The 22,092-nt window shown below is 51.7% G+C and overlaps 1 long non-coding RNA gene across 5 annotated transcripts in view; it reads right to left on the reverse strand.

The window, feature by feature from the left end:
• LOC145721472 (uncharacterized) overlaps positions 1-22,092 on the reverse strand; it is a 57,400-nt gene that overhangs the window by 21,915 nt on the left and 13,393 nt on the right. For 3 of the 5 annotated variants that reach the window (XR_014145165.1, XR_014145163.1, XR_014145166.1), the window contains 2 exons: positions 20,782-21,887; positions 16,598-20,568 (listed from right to left, as the gene is read on the reverse strand). The exons of 1 other annotated variant lie outside the window; for it this stretch is intronic. This is a non-coding gene — a long non-coding RNA (uncharacterized LOC145721472). One more of the 5 variants, XR_014145162.1, reaches the window with a different exon arrangement.

The raw sequence follows: 22,092 nt of genomic DNA on the forward strand, positions 1-22,092 counted from the left end.
TCTGCTGAATGCAGACATCTACTGACAGGAAGTCCCTTACAAGTTCCTGCGCCTTCTTCCTTCCTCCTGCCCCTGCCTGGAGAGTTCCTAATGTGCTCGCCCACCTTCTGGCTCCTGGCCCCCTTCTCCTGGGACCTGAGCTCTGGGAGCAGGGGGCTGTACGAGACCCCACAGCAACGAGAACAGGGCTCTGCGGGAAGCACTTGCTACGCAGAGGAAGGAAGACCCCAGCGGCGGCTCTCAGCACCTCAATGTGGCTCTGAATGGTCACCTGGAGCACGGGTGAGTGCTCAGCACCCACCCCCCACCCCAGGAGGCCAGGCTCTCCCAGGAGGGTCACAGCCAACTCCTGCAGCCAGCAGGAGAGGTCAGAGACACAGCCCCGCCCAGGACACTCAGTCTTCAGCAAACAACACAGCTTTTCCCTTTGCGGACTCAAAAATGTAAATTCCCCCAAATGAAGAAAATCAGAGCAGGCCCCTTCAGAGTCCCGATTCCTCTGAAGAGTGAAAAGGCAGAAGGCTCTTGCCCACGAAGTCACTGCACAGAACTGCCCCAGAGGGACTGCAGTCTGTCCCCTGGGCTCAAAGACCGGGTCGAAGGAAAACACCCAAATCCGCCAGGTGGCCCCATCAACCTGCCCCCGATAACAGTGGACGCGGCTCGATCAGGCCACATACATCATTTCTACACCTTAAAAACACAGGAAACCTGAAGGCATTGGGCGGGGGGGGGAGGCGCCCAGACCAGTTTCTAGAAGAAAGCAGGAAATAGGGGAGGGGAGTTGCAATGTCCGGAGGGCACCCGTCACCCCACGTGGCCCACAGTGAGCCGAGGCTGCAAAAGGCTGCGCTAGAACCCCCAGCTGACACACTGGTGACCCGAGCCCCGTATCGCCTTCGTCCCACCCCTGCAAGTGCGCTGTATGTACGGCAGGCTAGAGACCAGACGCCCTCAGTGCCGAGGAGCGCACAGCTGCCCTGTGACGGGGGGCTGAGGAGACGGCCGCTGCGGCGTGGTGGGGCTGGGGAGCCAGCCTGGGGCAGGCGTCGAGGTGGTGCTCGTCTGCCGTGCCCCAGACCCGCTGCAGGAGCCGACATACGCTTCCGGGAGGACACGGCCACCCCAGGCGGCGGAAACGCCGGAAAGATTTCTGAAGCGCGGTGACCAGGAGGAGCGGGAAGATGGCCGGGGACGCAGCGAGAGCAGCGGCCGACGCACGGATGCGGACGGGCTCCACGCTGGAAGACCACGTGCGACGCCTCAAACAACTGCTTATCGCACTTAGAGAAACAAGCATCAAACTTGAAAATATCTGCAGGGAACATAAACTATAAAAAGAAACAGGAAGTAGAGCGAATATTCCGAAAGCACAAACTTCCACAATCTCCAAGTCGTATGAAATAGATCATTTCAAGAGCACCGTAACTACTGAGGAAACTCAATCCGCAATGTAAAAGCCCCTGAAAAAGAAACCTCCAGGCCCAGAGGGTTTCACTGCTGACGTTAACCAAACATTATAAGAAGAACTGACACTAAATACCCTGATTCAAAATCAAAGACAGTACAAAAAAACCTGCAGATCAGTGTTCCTCATGAATACAGATGCAAAAGTCCTTAAAATGCAGGCAACAGAATTCAGCACCACGCAAATGTCACTAGCTACTGGGACCACAGAGGACACAAGGCGGGTTCAACGTTCAAGGACCCCTCAGTGTCGCATGCCGTAGTACACAGGCCGAGGAAAAATCACATGAAAAATCACAACAACTGATGCAGAAAAAGCACTAGACAAAATTCATAATAAAACTTGAGAAGATGAAAAGAGGAGAGTTTCCTCAACGGGATGCCGAACATCTACTCAGTGTGGAATACAGCAGAGGGGAGTGGGACCCCCAGGTCCGAACCTGAGTGGGACTGCCGCTGGAAATCACGGACCGACGGCAGCGCTCAGAGCAGCCCCGAGGGAGGAGGTAAGGAAGACCGGGAAGGGTGAGGGCCTGAGCCAGGATGTGGCCGGGCTCTGGTATATGCTGAAGTCGCCAGGACTCGCCGACGGACTGGATGGGGGTGGGGGAGGCAGCCGGCATCAAGAGACAAACACAAAGAGGAAAGGACACGCACGGGGACTCCCTCGTGCGAGGACCCGGAGTCGTCAGACTCACGGACAAAGAGGGTAGACGGTAGGGTCCGTGCATCACGGGGACAGGGTCTCCGTGCACGGGGATGGAACGTTCTGGAGCCGGACGGGGAGCCGGCTACACAGCAGTATGGATGTGCTCGGTGCCCCCAAACTGTGCCCTGAGAGTGGTGAAGATGGTCCATTTTATGTTACGTGTATTTTACCAGAGTAAGAAAGAACAAATACAAGCATTTTGCCTGAGCAACTGGAGCAGCGCTGTTGTCAGGGGAAGGCTGAGTGAACGGCTCTGGGGAGAGCGAGGACTTGAGTCTCAGTTACGTCTTGAGTTCCCCGCTGGACGTCCAAGCGGGACACTGAGTGGGAAGCGATTTGGGGTCTGCGGGCTCTGTGCTGGGGCTGCATGTCAGAGTGGCAGCACCTGCACCTGGAACCCAGTCACTCAGGAGGCCAGCGCGGGAGCTCAGACAGCAGGCAGCCAAGCACCAGGCCCCAGGTCTTCCAGCACAGAGTGCGTGCATTTCCCAAAATCTTTGAAGCTGGGTAGTTCAGATCTTTGCCTTTTATTCCGAGGCAGTTTTTCCTCTAAATACGAAACCATCAATATATTAAAAGCCCACAATGAGATGCTACTCAAACATACAATATTTCTAGAAGTCTGACGAGACTAACTGCTATAAAAAAGGTCTATCGTGAATTCTCGTCTGCTGCTGTGGGAACGTCGTTGGGTCTGCACTTTTGAGAGGTCACTGGGGGTGTGCCAGGCTGCTTCTCCAGTGGTCCCAAGGGTCCCCACGTCCCGACAGCCATGCCCTTGTGTGCGGGCTGGACCCTGCAACATGCTTCTAACCCAGAGACTGCAGCAAAATTGATGGAAAATCACCTCCGAGACCAGCTATAAAAGATCATGATGTTCCTTTGTGTGCCCTCTCTTTCTCTCTCACTTTGACAGAGCCAGGTGCCATACCGTGAGCTCCCCACGGAGAGGCCCACATGGCAAGGCGTTGAGGGCAGCCTTTGGCCAACAGCCGGCAAGGAAGCAAGGCCCTTGGTGTAACAGCCAGTGAGGATGAATCCTCCCTATAGCTGGGGAGAGAGGGTGGATGCAGATCCCCATGCCCAGAGCCCCATCGGGCCTTCAGGTGAGACCACAGCCCCAGCCACACCCCACCAGCAGTTTGAGAGAGACTGAGCCCCAAGACCCAGCTAAGCCCCACCCAGACCCAGATCCACACAAACCTGGTTATTTTAAACCACTAAATTTCGTAGTAATTTGTTACATAGCAATAGACAACCATGCTGCGGCTTTATCTAGTGGAGATGAAGATCCACTAATCCCAAGACCCTGCAATTCCACAACTAGGTATACAGCCCCAGGGAAACGTGTGCACATGTATGACAGGACACACGTGTGAACGCACTGATCACAGCATTGTTTATAATTGCCAAAACCTGGAGACAAGTCAAATGACCACCACCGGAATAACGGGTAAACCATGGTATATTCACACACAGAAAAAATGTACACTCCAGAGCCACACAGCAGCGCACGGCTAACGAATACCAATAAAGTTCAGCTAAAAGACAAAACAAAACAAAACACGCATAATGCAAGTGCATCCACATAAAGCTCAATACAAGCACAAGCAAACTGCATACTGGGAGAACACCTGAGCAACACAACTCCGGAGAAAAACAAGGAGGTGACGACAGGAAGAGCCGGCGTGGTCCTCTGTCCTGAGCTGTCTGTGGCCTCTAAGCTGTGCGTACCCCCTACTTGTGTATCTCATAATAAAAAGGGAAGGGGGAGGAGGAACAGGAGGGAAGGAGTCCACTGCAGAGTCCGGCGATCCGCAGCCGTAAATGAAACCTGCAGCTGCTCAGTTTAAGACCAGAGGCTCAAATGAGAATTCAACACTAAGAGTCACTACCAGCCCCCAGGCTAAAACGGCCTTACTTCCTCAGTAAAAGCAAAGGAGCATTGCAAACCCCACCCCACACTCCATGCTCCTGTTCTTAAAGGTTAAGTCGGGTAAAGGCTAAGATCAGACAGGACGTTGATGACACGAGACACTGAACTAGAAACTTCAACAAAGAAGAGGAGCATCATCTCCTCCATGCCTCAAAACACCATCTGGAGAGAAGAAGTCTCCCCTAAAAGGGCAAACTTGAGAAGAAAGAAGAGGTGTATGTATGCAGGGGGTCGACAGGCAGGAGGACGGGCTGGGGAAGAGTCAGGAGAAGAGACAGAAACACGCAGCCTTTGTGCTACCCAGCTCCTTCCCCGCCCTGAACTGACTGCTTCCCCGCGTTTTCTGGCTCCCTCCTTGGGGTTGGGGCACCCGGCGCTGCTCCAACCCCCTGCAAGCCCAGGGACCCCCACGGGCCGAGCCTCTCTGCACCCAGCCACCCCATCAAGCTTACATTAGTTCATTCCCCTACAAACACCTAGAAACATTTCTGGCTTCTTGCTTCCCTTAAGCTCCAGAGATGTACAATTTTGCCTTAAAAACTCTTAAGTACAGATTAGTCCACCAGTAATGAATACAAAAACTGAGAAAAAAAAAAGACTACATTTTCTATTTGTTTTTTATTTTATTTTATTTTTAGAGGAGGGTGGTGGGGGAGAGAAAGAATCCGAAGCGGGCTCCACACCCTGAAGTCATGATCTGAGCCGAAATCAAGAGTCGGATGCTTAACCGACAAAGCCACCCAGGTGCCCCAAGACTGCATTTTCTATAAACAATTTATCCTGAGGGAAGGACCTGCCTGCTGGAGATGAGTGAACTCCTTCTCCCTAGCTGGCTGCCGGCGGACCGGCTCCAGGGCCAGTCCCCTGAGTTCGTTCTGTCCCCAGACTCAGCACGAGCTGTGTGGCTCCTGGGGTTCAGTAACAGGCCACTTACTACTCAAGCGAATGCCCTGCCCGGACACGAGCACTCCAGGTCTGCTTTCTCAAAGTACAATCCTCCTTGTTTGTTTTTCTTGAAAAAAGTTCTATTTTCTTTTTAAAACCAAAGTTCCATAAGGTTGTGTGAACCCAGGACAGTTCTAATTTTCAGAGGGTTTACTTGCACAAGCTGCCAATGTGGGAGTTGAGGGTGTTTGTTTTAAGAGGATGCGGGGGCAGCAGGAAAGACAGAAAATACCACAGGTTTGAATTTCTTCCCTACAAAATACATACTACAGGGAAACTCAGTTTATATGCTCGGGGACATCTCCACCCTCTGCTCCAAGTTACGAATTTATGATTCCTCTTCAGACATGCTGGCAGCAGCCCTGCTAGCCCAAAGAGCAGGGTAAGGGCGCCAGGCGGCCCGTGCATCCAGCACCGACACTGCAGCCCAGCTGCTTGGCAACACCTGCGTCTTCGCCTGGCCTGGGGACGAGCTGCAGCTTCGAGAACGACTGACCGCTGTCAGGCCCTGCACAGCAAGGCGCAGCCCCAGGCTCTCGGGCCGGGAGCACTGCTCAGCCAGGGCCTGGAGGACACAAACTCGCGCGTGAACGTGGCCGCGCAGTGCCAGGGTGCTCTGTGAGAGCGGAGCCTCACACACACACACACGCACATGGGGATGTGTGAGCACTCACACGCATGTGCATGCACACTCGCTCTCAGGCTTGTCAACACTCCCCTGTGCATCACCACGTCCTGGCTGGCTAGGGTCCCCCAAGCCTGCCCTCTGGGAGCACACCGCCCACTCCGTCTGGCATGGCGGAGAGACCCCTCCATCCTGAAAACGATGGCAGATACCACGTGCCACGGGGAGAGGCAGGCACTCGTGGCTGCCGACATAAAACACGTGACCCGTGTCTGGTCCTCGGGAATGGCTAAGCTCCTTCAACACAATCTACCATCGCAGAGTGGCCGCGCAACCCAGTCTTTGCACTTCATGAGGGACCGTCAGCCAGAAGCAGAAGCCGCTCTGTGAGACACCGCCATCTGCCCCCCACACGTGCAAAGACAGAAAGCCGGCATCAGGTGCTACCAGTGCTCGTTAGGACACGTCAGCACAGAGACAGACGTGGTCACCATGGCATCCCGAGCCTGGGAAGGCTGTCATCATACAGTCGCACAAATCATCCCTTGTGTTTCAATTCCCCAAGTGCAGCTGTACCATCACAAGTTTGCCGACAAAACTGCTCATGAAGCCTGACCTCCTAATATGAAATCTGAGACGTATGAAATCCAGACCCCATTTTCATGTATTACTCGATTAAAGGAACAAATCACAGCGCCAGGTACTGAGAGCTTACCACAGCCCAGCACCGTGCTACGCGTTTGCTGTGTGCGGTCTCAGGTACTCTTACTGCCCCCTCGAGCTGGTGCGCGGTCACCCCGACTTCTCAGACGTGATGCTGGGACACAGAGGGGTCACTCTGCCTTGGGTCAGGGGGCAGGGGGAGCAGGAGGGGGTCTGATCCCACAGCCAGACTCTACTAAGAACCTACCGGCCTTTACAGTAAAACGTAAACGGAACACCAATTCATAAAAGTGTCCTGAGCAAATGAGAGATTCACTCAAATCGTGCCTATGCTGCCCACACATTAATGCTACCCTCCCCGAAGGAGGTGTGTCCTTGTGTGTACCACTTGTTCCAACAAGCAAGGAGCGACGACCGCTTCTTCAGCACTCACTGGCGGCAGGCGCCATGTCACCCCTCAATCCACGGCCTCCGGCATCCTCATGGCCGCCCTGCACACCACCCCCGCATGACCTCCATCTGACAGTCATCAGAGAGAAGCCTGGTGCCCCAGGCCACACCCCAGCCCACTGCCCTGCTGAAACCCAGGTCTACCCAGCAAGCCCGTAACACTAAGCGCTGCCCACAGCCCTCCTCCCTGAACTTGACAATGAGGTGATCGCGCCCATGACAGACTCCCCCGGTGCCCATTCTCCCCTTCCTGCTTTCAGGGACAGAGCCCCCAGGTTTCGACCAGGCTCCTGGCTGCCCAGCTGGAGATGACAGTCAAGGCCTCACCCATGGCCAGACAGGAGCCGATGACTAAGGTGGGGTCAGCAGAGTGTGAGCAGAGGGCAGCCTGAGGCTTCCCGGTCATCTCCTCCGTGAAGACGAGGCCACTGGCCCCACTCCATCTGTCCCCTGCCCCAGAACCAAAACACTAGCACGGTGAGCCACCACTGACCACACAGCAGGGACAGCACACCAGCGGGGGGCAGAGCAGTAAGATGAACTGGGCGCAGGTGCCTGGACAACCCAGGCCTGGGCCACTCACCCCTGGGCTCTGGAATAAACATGTAGCCTGCCTGTTTAAGGTACTGAATCTTGGGATCTCCGTGTTAAAGGGGTCGGTCTATACCCTGATACATGTGCGTAAACCTCATGCTTAGATCCTACTTTCTGGTTCCTTCCCAAAACAGTCATGGAGCCCATTTTGCACACCGAGCGCCATGCTCCATCTGCGGTATTCCCAATGGCGGCACCTGGACATTCATTCCAGCCTGCTGATGTCCTGCAGTCACACATATCCATCCTGCCCCTGAACCACAATCTGGTACCCAGGCCAGCTGGCCCGGTGGGGCGACGTGCCTGGCTTCAGGTGGCAGCCATGCTTAGTCCTGGAGAATGTGCAGGGCTCTGGGACCAATGGAGGCTTCAAGGAAGTAAGGACGGCATCGTCCAGATCAACCTGATGGTCACTGTGAGCCAGGCCCTCAACCTCCACTGTGATTCTTAGCCTTAAAAGATATTACCTATCAGCATGAAGTAAGAACTAATAAATACCTAGGAAGTCTGATATCCACACCTTCGCAACCGCATTTACTTATGTATCTGGGCAAACTGCAGCATGGTTTCCTCCAGGTTCATAAAAGTATATTCCTGAGAGAGGACCATGCAGCTCAGCCGGAAAAAGACCATCCTATGCCATTAAAACTTACCAAAAGAATGGCAAGTTTAAACTAGACACTGTTTATACTCCTAACAGCAGGAGACATGAGCTCTGTGCCTGGGAAAACCATCTTCAAAGCAGCAACTGTTTTCCCAGCTGTGAATACTTCATCCTGGGAAATCTTTTCATACCATTACAAAAATAATTTTAAAAAGATTGAACAAATATTCAGCCTAATCTGCCCATTCTGGTATTTTAGACCCAAAAACTGGAGAACTGCCTTGTGTACATTGTCTGATTAGCCAGTGACTAATCTTTCTTATGAACATTAGGGAAGGTTCTAATGAAATAAGCTTCCTTAAGTAAATGTAGCATCCACTCAACTGGAAACAATAAATTTAATGGCTTCCTTTGAAAAGCCAGGAAGTGCAGATAATTCCAGCAGAAGAAGGGGCAGGGCAGGAAGCACCCCACTTCTGCACGTTGTTTTATGAATACGTGCAAACAAACAGAAGAAAATTGGTTCTGATGAAGGGGATGGCCTGGCGGTCATGGGCAAAACCAGCCGGAAAAGAGCATGCGCATGTCACAAGTCAGCTCCTGGCACCTCTGGGGCAGAATCTCCCATAAGCTTTAAAACTCCCAATGTACACCAGGACGGAAAGTTTCAAGGCACAGACTATATGACAACCCCCTTCTAAAGCCAAGAGAAAAAAGAAGAAAAAAACCCAAAAAACAAAAACCAAGCCACTGAAGCAGAGATTCATTCAAGAGATCAGGTTCCCGGCCGGCTCTGCTTTCCTAGGCAAGGAGAGGACAGTCCCAGCCTCGGGCCTCCAGGGCTGTCTGGGACAAGGGAGTGACAATGCTGGGCCTCGAGGAAAGCAGGACGGAGCCGTCCAACCCCGGAGGGCTGGGTGGAGTGTGCCTCAGTCTCCAAAATGGCAAAAGGACTACTTGAGGGTGAGACTGTGATCCTTACCTCACAAACTGTGTGATGGAGCGACGTGCACCCTCCTGGAAGCCAACCACGTCTTTAAAAATACTTACAAATATGCTAACGTACCAAACGTTTCTCTCTCAACTTCTCCATGTTTTCTGAAATTTTTCACCATGGGTGTGTTTTATTTTTATAAAGTGTGGGTTGGGGGGCTTTATTTTCAAAAATTAAGTTAAGAATGGTATGAAAAACGGCCATGTATAAATCAAGTGTGCATGAAGAGCTCAAGTGTGGGAGAGACACATCCTCAGATCGGTATCTTAGGAATGGCAGGGACACTTAAAAATGGAACGCGCTAGGGGCGCCTCACTGGTGCAGCTGGTGGAGCGCCCGACTTTTGGTTTCAGCTCAGGTCGTGATCTCAGGGTCGTGGGACCGAGCCCCGTGTTGGGCTCTGCGCTCAGCGTGGAGTCCGCTTGAGGTTCTCTCTTCCTCTCCCTCTTCCCCTCCCCCTGCGCGTGAACGCATGTGCGCTCTCTCTCTCTCAAATAAATAAATAAATCTTTAAAAAAAAAAAAAAGGAAACACACTGCATGTCAGAAGGGTGGAATGGGGGGGGCTTCCTCTGTCAAGTTTCATTATTCATTGTTTTGATGCGATTTGTCCAGTAAACAAAGCTTTCCCAGGGCAAACACTGCGTGCACCTATTGGAAACGGCCTGTTTTCTCGTTCCTGGGTGTTCGGAGACCCGGGCAGCACCACCACCTCAGGCAGCGAGCAGAGGCCCCCAAGCCCCAGCGCGGCGCAGACGCAGGTCCCCAGCCCCTGCGGGACACTACCGAACTCTCTCTCCTTTGCAAAGACAGGCAAGTGAGTTGTTCCCCCAACGTGTGCCTGGGCGTCGTGGACAATCCAGACCACAGCCGGAACGAAGTCTCCAGAAACGAGCTGGTCAAGAAACATGTGAGTGCCTGCCGCGTTCCTGTGTGCTGGGGGCGAGGGTGATGAGTGAGCAGATGCTGTCTGTCCTTGGGACATGTGGCCAGAGGGTGAAGGAGAGGCTGAAAAGCATGGACACAAGGAGATGGAGGGCTGGAGGCCACCACAAGGTTTCAGCGGTGAGCTGCTTGCGGTGAGAAGCACCGTGTGCATTAGAGAGCTCCAAGGGCCATGAAGGAAGGAGGACAGGGTGGAAGTGGTCAGATCCAGGGTGTCCCTGACAAGTGCAGAAGAGTCCCACGTGGGGAGAGGGGGTCCGGACCGTGGCATCTGAAGGCACAGGCCCCTCCCTCACGCTGCCACTGTAGCGTCCAGGGACAGCTAAGTGGAGGAACAGTGAAGAGGAATCAAGTCACAGTGCACGGCCCGCAGGGAGCCAGACTAGAGCGCCCCCAACCCCCAGCCCTGAAGGGCAAGGGCCCTGGGTCAGTGGCTGCCACCAGCCTCTGCAGGGGAGGGATGATCCGCTGCTCCCCATTGCCACGGGCCGGCAGGAGGAGGGAGGTGGGGAGAGCCAGTGGCCAAGAATGACAGCAGGTGGCGTGTGCACTGGCCGTGAGAACACAGATGTGCAGCCGTCTGTGCGTGCCCGGCCCTCCCCGCGCACCATCGCTCCACAGCCCGCTAGAGCGCGTCCCCGGATCATTCCCAGGCTGCACTGCAGAGTCTCACGGAGAAAAGATACCAGGATTGTCCTTGTTTTTCATCTTTTTCCCCAGCCAAGTTTTCCACTAAAAGAACACTGCTGGTTCACAACTTGTAGATGCCTGAAAACTCCCGGAGACCTTTCCCGTCATCCGCTGCATCCGCCGTGTCCGCCCTGTGAAACACATCTCCCATCTCCTGCCTCAGCTTTAGGCAGCCACGACCTCATGCCTCCCCTTTGCTGGGACTCGTGGCATCAGCACGGGAAGCTGCCCGTCCGGGCCCCAGGCCCCCAGCCCAGCAGAGGTGGGGCTCAGCAAGCCCGTTCCTGCCCTGGAAGCCAGCCTTGCTTCTCTGGTGGCTCGCTCGCTCCCATGTTGCAGCCCGGCTGGTTTATTCAGCACACCGCGTGTGAGTTTGGGACTGGATGCACCCCTCTTTGATATTCACGCTGTCATCTACACCACAAATTTCTCAGCCATTTTATCTTCAAATACTGCCCTTCTTCCACCTTCCCTCCTCTCCCTCTGACCTGCCCTCCTGGGTTCCCCGGCAACACATCACTGTGCCCATCTGGGCATGTGCTCACCTCTCTCTTAGCCCGGTCTGACCCACCCGTAACTCCATGATGAGAGTTTTACTTTTACTATTTCAATTTGACTCCTTTCAACTCTTCCCATTTGTTCTCAGGCTAGAGGGAAAAAGGACAGAATGCTGACTCTCCCGTTATCCCCCAAACACTTTAAACCCATTTAAACTCTTCCAGGCCCTCTGCCTTGTGCTTCTTATGAATTCTGTCCCCTGCCTTACCTGCTGACTTTGAGGACAGGTCTTTCCTCTTACGGCCTGTGCTTTTTCAGGAGGGCTGTTCTCCTTGGGAGACCCCGTGGGGTGGTTTGCATTTGTCCCTGCTGGAGGGTCTGTGAATTCCACTGGTCCAAACAAGTCTCCTTGTGAGTTTCTTGACCAGGGGCTCCCATGATGTGGGTTGGTGCAAATTTGGGTCTGGCTCTGACATACACCGTTGGTTTGGGATTCTAATTCTGCGTCACAGACTCTTTCTTCACCCACCCTGGCTTCTTGCTATGTCTGCCCAATGGGTAGGATTTTCTAACTCATGTGTGAAGGACCCATGACTCTTGGCTTTGGGGCAGGAGCTCAGTTCCACTATCTGCACATGAGTACACACCTCGCGTGGCCATCTTGTTAGAACAGCACCCTTATAGGGGCGCCTGGGGGGCTCAGTCGTTGAGCGTCTGCCTTCGGCTCAGGTCAGGATCCCAGGGTCCTGGGATCGAGCCCCGCGTTGGGCTCCCTGCTCAGCGGGGAGCCTGCTTCTCCCTCTCCCTCTGCCCCTGCTTGTGTTCCTGCTCTCGCTGTCTCTCTGTCTGTCAAATAAATAAATAAAATCTTAAAAAAAAAAAAAAAAAGAACAGCACCCTTATAGTGGAGGCCCAGTTTTGATGCCGTTGGGGCCACCAGCTCCAGCTTTGCTCACCAGTCTGGCTTTGAGCTTCTTTATTTCTTGCACACTGCTTGCTTTTAGTTACGTCACATAATTCTGTTGGCACATTTCTTCAAGCATGTTTATGTGTTTGAAGCAGAAGGGGGTATTTCTCATGTCAGCCCATCAACCAGATTGATAGAAGTCATATATATATATATATAAATATATATATATAATGTGTGTGTGTGTGTACGTATTACCTCAAATTTCATCACAGGCTGAAAACCGTGGGCCAACAGGTCACCTTGGGAACATAACCTACACAAATGGTATGGAGCCCTTCTCTGGTCACTCCCACATGGCTACTAACTCCAAGTTCATTCTCCTAACGGTCACAGCTCACATGCCACCCGACTCCCAGGTCAGCATGCAGGCTCACAGCTTCCCTCAAGTATAGTGAGTGTAGCTTCCAGGCATGAAAACTGAGAACGTTTAAGTGACGCTCACAGTTTTGGGGTGAGCGTCAGAGCCTGGACTGGAGCTGAGGATCACAGCCTCTCCCCACCACCAGATCCTCGGTTGGGACCGGCTTCCGGGCTCCATGTGTGACGACATCTCAAGGTCCTGCACATAACCTGGTGCAGACGCCAGCAAAGACACCTTTCTGTCTACCAGGCAACCGGTTCCCTCCTTCCCTCCTTCTTCTGAGGGGACCCGAACCACAAGCATCGGCTCCCCAAATGCCACTCATGCCCCAGCACTACACAGTGTGGGGGCCACACCAGAGCTGGTCTCATGGGGCCGAGGGACTGTAGGCAGGCACACAGTACAGCCCGGTCCGGCCAGGAGGCTGAGCAAAACAGACCAACCAACCAGTGGTGAGTTGGCTGCCAGGCACTCCGAGGCAACAGGGGAGAGGCTCAAGCAGTGGGCCAAGTACTTGGCCTGTGGGAGGAATTCACCCAAAATGGCATGTGCTCATAATCCTCACGCAGCCATTCTTTGCTTCCCCTCGAAACGCCTTAGAGGGACCAGACATATATAAGAACGCTCATCACCAGTGAAAACTGACGTGGAAATGTTGGGGCTTGGAGCTGACAGCCCAGAAAGACTTCCTGAGAAGTCTTCAGTGCAAAAAGGTGGTTTTTATTAAAGCGCGGGGACAGGACCCCTGGGCAGAACGGGTTGCTGCTGCCACCGATTGTGAGGGGCAGCTGATTACATTCTCTTATCTTGGGGGACATAAAGACAGGGAAGTTTCCGAAAGGATTTCCATATGCTAAAGAAGACTCCCAGGATCCTGGAGGCCTAGCTACTGTCAAGCTAAGGTTGTTTTTCCCTCTAACAAGGCATTATAAGATGGGGCGCTTCCTGGAGGAATGTTCTATCCTGCCTGTTTCAAATATCTGTCAATGCGCTGCAGGTTATAAGGAAATTTAATTTTATCTACATTTCTCTTTGCCTTTGTTCTCCAAATCAAAAGCAAAACAACCGGCTGTCAAAATCTGGGGTCCCCTCCAGCCGTGGGGTGGAGCAGGCCTCCACGCTCAGATGCAGCCCAGGAGCAGGGGTTCCACTGCCTGCCTCGCAGTCCCGAAGGCCTCAACCAGGAGGCCACTGGCTTTCTGAGGCAGCCAGGGGACGCCTCACTGCATGCCCCTCAAATTCCTGTAATGGCTGGAGAAACATAACCCCAAGGGGGCACAGGGCAGGACAGGGTGTGGGGAGGCAGTCTGTGCAGAGGCCTGGGAGTGCAGAGCCCGGAGGGAGCAGGATGGCCCTGCAGTCTGGGAGAGGCAGAGGGGCTGTCTGCTTAGAGCAACAGAAACAAGAAGAACTCGACTAGAAAACTATCTGAAGCATAAAGCAAAGACAAAGAGTTCTTAGCATAAGGAGCAAGTTTTCTGATCCACACAGAGAAGACAGGCTTTGCAACAGAACTGGTAAAAACAAACAAACAAACAAACAAACAAACCCTACAGGCATCCACAAAAGCAAATGACCAGTATGTACATAGAAATGACCATTCATGGTTGTAATCAAGGAAAGTGAAATTAAAGCAACCGTGAGCTACTTTTCTGTCACACTAGAAAACAGGAAAAACAAATTATAGCGCCCAGGGCTGATGTGGGTCACAGAAAATACATCCATTGTGAAAATACTAAGGATATACTCCAAGATATTCACCAGGGTTATCTCAGGATGGTAGAATTAGTCTTTCTGATTTCTTCCGTGTTGTTTCCTGTAATTTTTTTTTTTTTTTCTTCACACTGGTCATGTATAACTCAGGAAAAATAACAAACATTGCTTTTTTAAAATTCCACTTTGCTGAGTTACTTTCTGCTGAGCAGAAGGAAGCAAAGCTACAAATATCTCGCTGGCTGGCCCCAGCAGCAGTGAGAGCATTAGCAGTGGATGTGCCGACAGCTGGATTGGGGGTGGGGGGAGGATCCTGTTTTCCTTGGCCCAGAATGAGGACTGCCATGTCTCCATGGCAGCACGGAAAGCTGATTGGCTTCCAACTTTTCTGCAATTCTTTAGACTTGACAAATGAGTGGAGAAAACCCATTGTAGAGACTGAGGGGAACACACACACTCAAGGCCAACCTAACAGACCCCATGGTCCCCGCCACCTCCGAACGATGCCCAGTGAGGCCCGCCACTCCCGAAAAGCTCCTGGAGAAAGAGACAGGATGTCACACAGGGGCAGGGCAGAGAAGGCCACGTCAAACCTGGACCCAGGAGGACGGCCCCGCCACAAAGCCAGGACAATGCCCCAATACCAGCCTACTGGCAGTTTCCAGAACTGACCAAGCCAGGGGCACACATCACCAAACGCTGGAAAAGCAAGTTTTAATTTCACCTCTCCTAATTCCTAGGGCACTTTTGTGAGCACCACCATCATCAGAATGACTGAAATAAAAACCAGAGAAACACCAAATACTGGTGAGGAGGTGGAGGGGCTCATCTCGCGCAAGATGGTGGTGGGAACGTAAGCTGAGACAGCCGCTCGCTCAGAAACTAAACGTGCATATAGCAAACAACCCAGCAGTTATCCTCCTGGGTGCTCACCCCAGAAAAATGAAAACTCGTGCTCACGGATGTTCATAAAAGCCTTATTCGTAAAAGCAAAGATCTGGAAGCAACCCAAATGCCCTTCGTTCAGTGAGTGAATGGCTAGAAAGGGAGGGTCCCAGGGAGGGTACCACCGTCACTGTGGTGGTGGCCCCAGCAACCTACACCGGTGATAAAGCTGCACGTGCACCCACAGGCACCCACAGGCACCCACGTGAGCACACGCACACACACGAGCGTGCACACACAAACACACATGCAAGTGCACGTGCATGAGTACACACAGAACTAGTAAAATCAGAATGAGCTCTGTGGATTGTGCCCATGTCCATTTCTGGTTTTGACACTGTGGTCTGTGATCAGTGGGGGAAACTGGGCAGAAGGCACACTGGACGACCTCCCTACAATTTTTTGCAATTTACTATGTATCTGCAATTACATCAAAAATAAACTCTCCTGGGCTCCACACTGGGCCTGGAGCCTACTTAAAAAAATAAAAAATAAAATAAACTCTCTTTCAGAAAACATCAAAGTGAGCACTCCAAAGGCACAGTTCTAAGCAGGCCCTCTAGACGGGCCGGCCCCGTCCACCTGCCAGAGGCGGCTCCCAGCGGGAACAAGGCTTCCTCACAGGCAGGCCCGGCCCTGAGCCACGACCCTGGGCCACAAGGACACAAAGTGGGCGGGACAGGGTCTGGAGTACTGCAAGGGGCCTCACATGGCACCCACTTCCATCCCCCTCCCCACAGGAACCCTCCCAGCGCGAGCCCTACACACCCACCCTGTGTTGGCCGGAGCGTGCCCAGTGACAGGTGAACTCGCTACCTCTTATTTGATGACTCTGACTTTCAAAAGTACCACCTCATTCCAGGCCAGCATCTACCTCCCTGTGCTTTCTGCTCACCGACCACAAGAGAGTAAGAGGGCGCACACTCGAGCAGTGCAGAGCCCGCTTTGTCACCAGAAAGCCCCTCGAGGATTTAAAGGCAGCTTCAGGGACTCACCACACAACCACCTACACCACCCTGAGGCCAGCTCCTCACAACGGTCGTCAGGACACCTGGCCCCCCAACCGCCCCCAGATGGAGGCTGAGCAGCAGAGAGCCCAGATGGGTTTTGTCCTCTGCAGTACCACCAGCCTTTAAAATCCTGAGGCGAGGTTCCCTCTGAGAATTCTGTGCTCTGTGGATCTGTATTCGCTTCCCCCAACAAGCTGCAGCCAGGATCTCAGCCAGCGGCCTCCCCATGGGACAGAGGAGCCACAGACCGGGGGACTCAGGTGGCTAGAGCCTGGACCGTCGGGGCTTGTGTCCGGAAGAGAGCGCAGGTGTCCAAGCTCGCCACATTAGCACCAATTGGTGGTTCTGCTTCCTGTCTATGTAGATACCAATTTTATATTTCAAATCAAATGTTCTCTTGCCGCTCACAGACGCCGTATTCTTTTTCTAATCAGCCCTCTGTGTGGCGGTGCCCATGGTAACCTTTTCCCCTGCAGCAACAACACAGGGCCCTCATCAGTCCCTAGGACAAACCCAGAGGCCTGTCAACCTTCCCAGGACCCCCGATAAGGGCCATCCCTTACCCAAAGTGCAATCCCTGGGCTTCCTTTCATACTGTGGAGACCCAGGAACTTGGGGCCGAAAGATCTGCAGCCTAAGCTGCCAGACCTCCGTCAGGGAGGACTGCTCCAGAGCAGGGAACGAATCTGGGTTGGGAGCAGCGGTGTGGGCCAGGGCCCAGCACGGGTGGGCTAGACTGTTTAGACCAGGGGAATGCAAACTCTGGGCCAAGGGCCCCGTGCCCGCCTCTTTTGGTAAACAAACTTTCTTTGGGCGTGGCCGTGGCCGTTTGCTTTACATACTGCCAGCGCCCTGCTTCTGCTCCACACGTGCGGCCTGAGCAGTGACATAGACCACACGGCCCACGAGGCCTCAGACATCTCCTAGCTGGCCCCAAGCCCTAATTTGATTTAGATCAACTCTCTGAGGTGTGGGCGAGGCATGGTGACCAAAACGCTGGCCAAAGTACAAAAACCAACTATTTTCACAAAGCGTCAAAGAACTGACAAGAGTAGGGAATCTCCAGGCCCAAACTGAGTGGTACCCAGAAGCTAGAACCCAGAGTCATGGCAGGACATGGGGGTCATTCTGTCCTGAGGCGATCTGCAGGTGCCCAGAAGTCAGAACTTCAGCTCTGGTGGCCTCCCAGGATGAGAGGATGGACTCAAAGGCCAGGGCCCCCCAAGGTGGAGAGCCCAGAGGAAGAGCCGCCCCAAATCTCCTCAGCACCTTTCTGTGAGCACCTTTCTGCTGAAGTAAGATATAAAAAGCTGTGTCTGGGGCGCCTGGGTGGCTCAGTCGGTTAAGCGTCTGCCTTCAGTTCAGGTCATGATCCCAGGGTCCTGGGATCGAGCCCCGCATCGGGCCCCTTGCTCGGCAGGGAGCCTGCTTTTCCCTCTGCCTGCCACTCCCTCTGCTTGTGCACTCTCTCTCCCTGACAAATAAATAAATAAATCTTCTTAAAAAAAAAAAAAAAGAGGTGTCTGATTTTGTAATAAACCGTTACTGTTTTTTTAGGGGGAAAGGGTTATTTCGGAGAGGGGATTGAGAGATTTTTTTTTTTTAAAGATTTTATTTATTTATTTGACAGAGAGCAAAAGAGCACAAGCAGGAGGAGCAGTAGAAGGAGAGGGAGAAGCAGGCTCCGCACCGAGCAGGGAGCCTGATGCGGGACTTGATCCCAGCACCCTGGGATCATGACCTGAGCTGAAGGCAGACGCTTAACCATCTGAGCCACTCAGGCGCCCCGAGATTGTTTTTAATCCTGTACGGATGTTAAACTTTACCACATGCTTTGCAAGCACGTACTGAGATGAAAAATGGCCGCAGACACAGGCCCCTTCCGTTCTTCTGGAAACACCCAACCCAAGATCAGGCCTGCGTCAGGCTCCCCTTCTTGGGACAGTCCATTCACCGTTTGCTACTTAAGGCAAATGGGAGGAAATCAGTGAGAAATACTACCTACCCCCCAGGGTCAGAACCCAACCATCACTGGGTTTTCTCATGTTTTGTGCGATTTTTCCACCCTAACAGTGACTGATGTGACTGTAAACCCAGATATAAAGCAACATGGTAAATTAACTAGGCTCTATCTAAAAAAAGTAGTTTTACATACTGTGTGTTTTGCTACAAGTTATACGTGAGAAAAGCCAGTGCAGGTTACTACAAACAGGAGACCGTCCCAAAGCCCTCTAAACTCTACCGCAACCCTCATAACAACAACAAAAAAAGATCACCTTGCCTGATTCACCTTCCTTTATAAAACAGATCTATTATTAGATTATTAGAGTTGGTTGAAAAATACATACAATAATGAACAGTGCGATAACCTCTTATATATGAAAACATATGTTAATTCAACATTAAATAAAACTTGTATCTGTAGCAGCACAAAACACAATTTTTAATATATACTTGCTGAATAAGTTAAATGTCCTAATTTGAGCCCAGCAAGCTGCCGCTAGGTTTGATCAGTTATAGAAAAGTTCAGTGAGGGGTCAACACGGAGGATGTGAGAAAATAAGGAGTGGAAGAAAATTAAAAGGTTGGTCGGGCCAGGAAGCTCAATTTCAGAGAGGAACGTGGGGCGGAAGGAGAGGAGGGGCACACTGTGCGGCCGAGCAGGGACAGCAGGGTGGCCAGAGCGGGACCCAAGGGGCCCGGGGGTGTCCAGTGCAGGCAACAACAGGACTCCTCGCAAACCAGCCTCCACCGCCGAGTTGTATTTTGACGTTATGTGACACAAAAAACAAACCAATGGAGTTTGCCTTGTGCTTGCTATAGGAACCCTGTCCAAGTCACTCACTCCTGGACAGATATGGAGATCTCCTCAGAAAAAAGCATGAAACTTACATGAAGGACTTAAAAACTACCCCAATAAACCACAAAAGACTTTTCATGAAACCTGAGAGCTGATTCCAAAACTCATACAAAGAAGAAAATATGTGACAAAGGCCAAGAACACCGTCCCCAAAACATAAGGAAGTACTTACTCTATTCAATCTTAAAACACACTTTTAAAAACTGAAGAATTACACAGTGTGGCAAAAAGCAAGTTAAATAAATAACGGTGTGGTAACTTAATGGGCTACTATGCAACAAAACTTAGAAAAAATACATAAGACAATATGTTCATAACTGTGGAAGAGAGAAGGCAGCCTTTACCTTAAGGGGGAAAACAATACCAGATTTTTTTTTTTTAAAGATTTTATTTATTTATTTGACAGAGAGAGAGAGAGCAAGCACGCACAAGCAGGGAGAGTGGCAGGCAGAGGGAGAGGGAGAAGCAGGCTCCCAGCTGAGCAGGGAGCCCTATGCAGGACTCAATCCCAGGACCCTGGGATCATGACCTGAGTCGAAGGCAGACACTTAACCGACTGAGCCACCCAGGCGCCCAATACCAGACAGATCTGACATCTGCCTGTACACATGGAGAGCATCACCATCAAAGGCAAACTGGGAGAAAGTATGTGTAATACACGAACAACAACAACAAAAAGTTCCTCTAAAAAAAGGCAAAAGATGTGACAAGGAAATTCATGGCGGAAGACAAATCCTTAATGAATGACTAGAAACCATCTCAGTCCCTCGTGATTACGAAAATACAAATTAAAACAGGCCCTACTTGGATGGAGCTCCGTGTTGGGACTCTACACTTAGCAGGGAATCTACTTGAGGATACTCTCTCCCTCTGCCCCCCAACTCTCTAAATAAACAAACAGGTCTTACTCTGCACCCACCAGATCGCCAGACACAGAAGCAGTGGGGCCCACGGACACTGCACCACGTGTTCACCTACCGACCCTCCCACCCGCCACTCCATTTCCAGGTGTAAACCCAAGAGAAGCAGTCACACACACAAACGCAATGGACACACGGGCACTTGGCAGGCGTTTCCACAGGTAAATGCAGAAACAAGGTAAAGGACCGTTACCAGGGAGGCTGTGAGGACACTACACACTCCAGGGAGATGCTAAGTAGGAGTTACAACCAGTAAGGAAGACCCACACAGGTGGACTGGAAAGCACCTCCAGGAAACAGTGAGCCAAAGGACATGTTAACAGAAAGTGTAAACCACAAAGAAAAACTGATAAAATTAGACTTGATCAAAATTCGGAACTTCTGCTCTTCAAAAGCCACTGTTGACAAAATGAGAAGGGCAGCTGCAAACTAGGGAAAATATGCTTACAGAACAGAAATCAGATAAAAAACCTGTATCCAAAATATGTAACCAACTCTCAAAACTCAACCGTAAGAAAACAATCCAACAAAAATGGAGAAGGGAGGCAAGCAAACACTTCACCAAAGATAACTTATGGCAGCGAGAAGGCAGACAAGATGGTCACGCCACCAGGGAAATGCTAGTGAAACCACAAGAAATTACGATTTAAATACGAATAGTTTAGGGCGCCTGAGTGGCTCAGTCGGTTGAGCGACTGCCTTCGGCTCAGGTCATGATCCTGGAGTCCCGGGATCGAGTCCCGCATCGGGCTCCCTGCTCGGCGAGGAGCCTGCTTCTCCCTCTGACCCTCCCCCCTCTCATGTACTCTCTCTCATTCTCGCTCTCTCAAATAAATAAATAAAATCTTTAAAAAAAAAAAAAAAAATGAATAGTTTACTCCACGTCAATTATACCTCAATAAAGCTGTCTTTAAAAACCACACACACAGTAAGATACAACTACATTCCTGAGAGTGGCCAAAATTAAAAATATTGGCGGTATCAAGTATGGCCAGACACACGGAGCATCTGGAACCCTCAAGCACTCTGGTGGGAATGCACAGTGGTGGGGCCACTTTCAAGACAGCTTAGCAGCTTCTTAAAAAAAGTAAACACACACTTACCATATGGTCCACCTGAGTCCTGAGAATTTACCCAAGAGAAATGAAAACAGAAAGCCTTGCACACAAATATTCACAGTGTGTTCATTACAGCCCCAAACTGGAGACACCCCAAATGTGTGCGAACTGGTGAGTGGAGAAATAAATGTGTGGTCAGGACACAGGAGTATTACTCAGCCACAGAAGGAAAGAACTCAGGAGGCAGCAGAGCTCGAGCGAGCTCGCCGAGACAGGACAAGTGGATCTCGGCCTCCCACCAGCTTACCGTGGGCCTCCGGGCAATCATGGACTTCTCTGGGTCTCCCTTTTCTCTGAACTTCCTCAGCCCTGAAGTCAGTCAGTTTATAACTCCAGTTGGTTGACAACTTAGCATTCAGTAGTCACCAAGTGGAAAACAAAACAATGGCAGAGGGGAACTTCTGCTAGAAAAACAATTTAGGCTCCCAGGGAGCTGCCTATAAAGATTAGCATCCCCTCACCCCCACTAGCTTAACAACAAAAAATCTACTGCCAGACAGTAATATTTCTTGAGGCAAAATACCATCAGAATGAAGTATTTTGGCTCTGAGCAAATTCTCAAGGCCCTAAAGTTCACAACCTCATTTGATGGTTTTATAAAGTGCTTGTTGGCTTGATGGCGGTAATTCCTATCCCATTTTTGAGATTACAAAGAAAGGAAAAGAGATGGTCCATATGGAGTAGCTGTGCTTCCCTTCCAGATAAGCAATACCCTGTGACCACTCAGAGTGTGGCAGCGCGGAGCCCGGGCCACGTCCAGCGCTACTGTCTCTGGCCACGTTCCCGTAGAGCCCCTGGAAACACAAGGGGCACACACGAGGCTACACTGGGAACTCAGGAGCCAAACGGCTAATGCGCAGCACATTATATTCTGAAAGAATGCAGACTTCAGGAATGCACTGTCATTCCCAACGTGGGACGGTCTGCTCGACAAATCCGAGATCTTTCTCCGAAGCACATCACCAACGTTTATAGTGTGAGAGCAGATGCCAAAAAGGAGCCGGGCATATTCCTTATACGGTGCTAGGCATTGCTGCCCATGCACACGGCTGAGCCGCCCACTGACTGGCAACTCC

Source organism: Leptonychotes weddellii, chromosome 5 (genome assembly GCF_054177405.1).
Source record: "Leptonychotes weddellii isolate Sample4059 chromosome 5, ASM5417740v2, whole genome shotgun sequence".
Taxonomy (NCBI): Eukaryota; Metazoa; Chordata; class Mammalia; order Carnivora; family Phocidae; genus Leptonychotes; species Leptonychotes weddellii.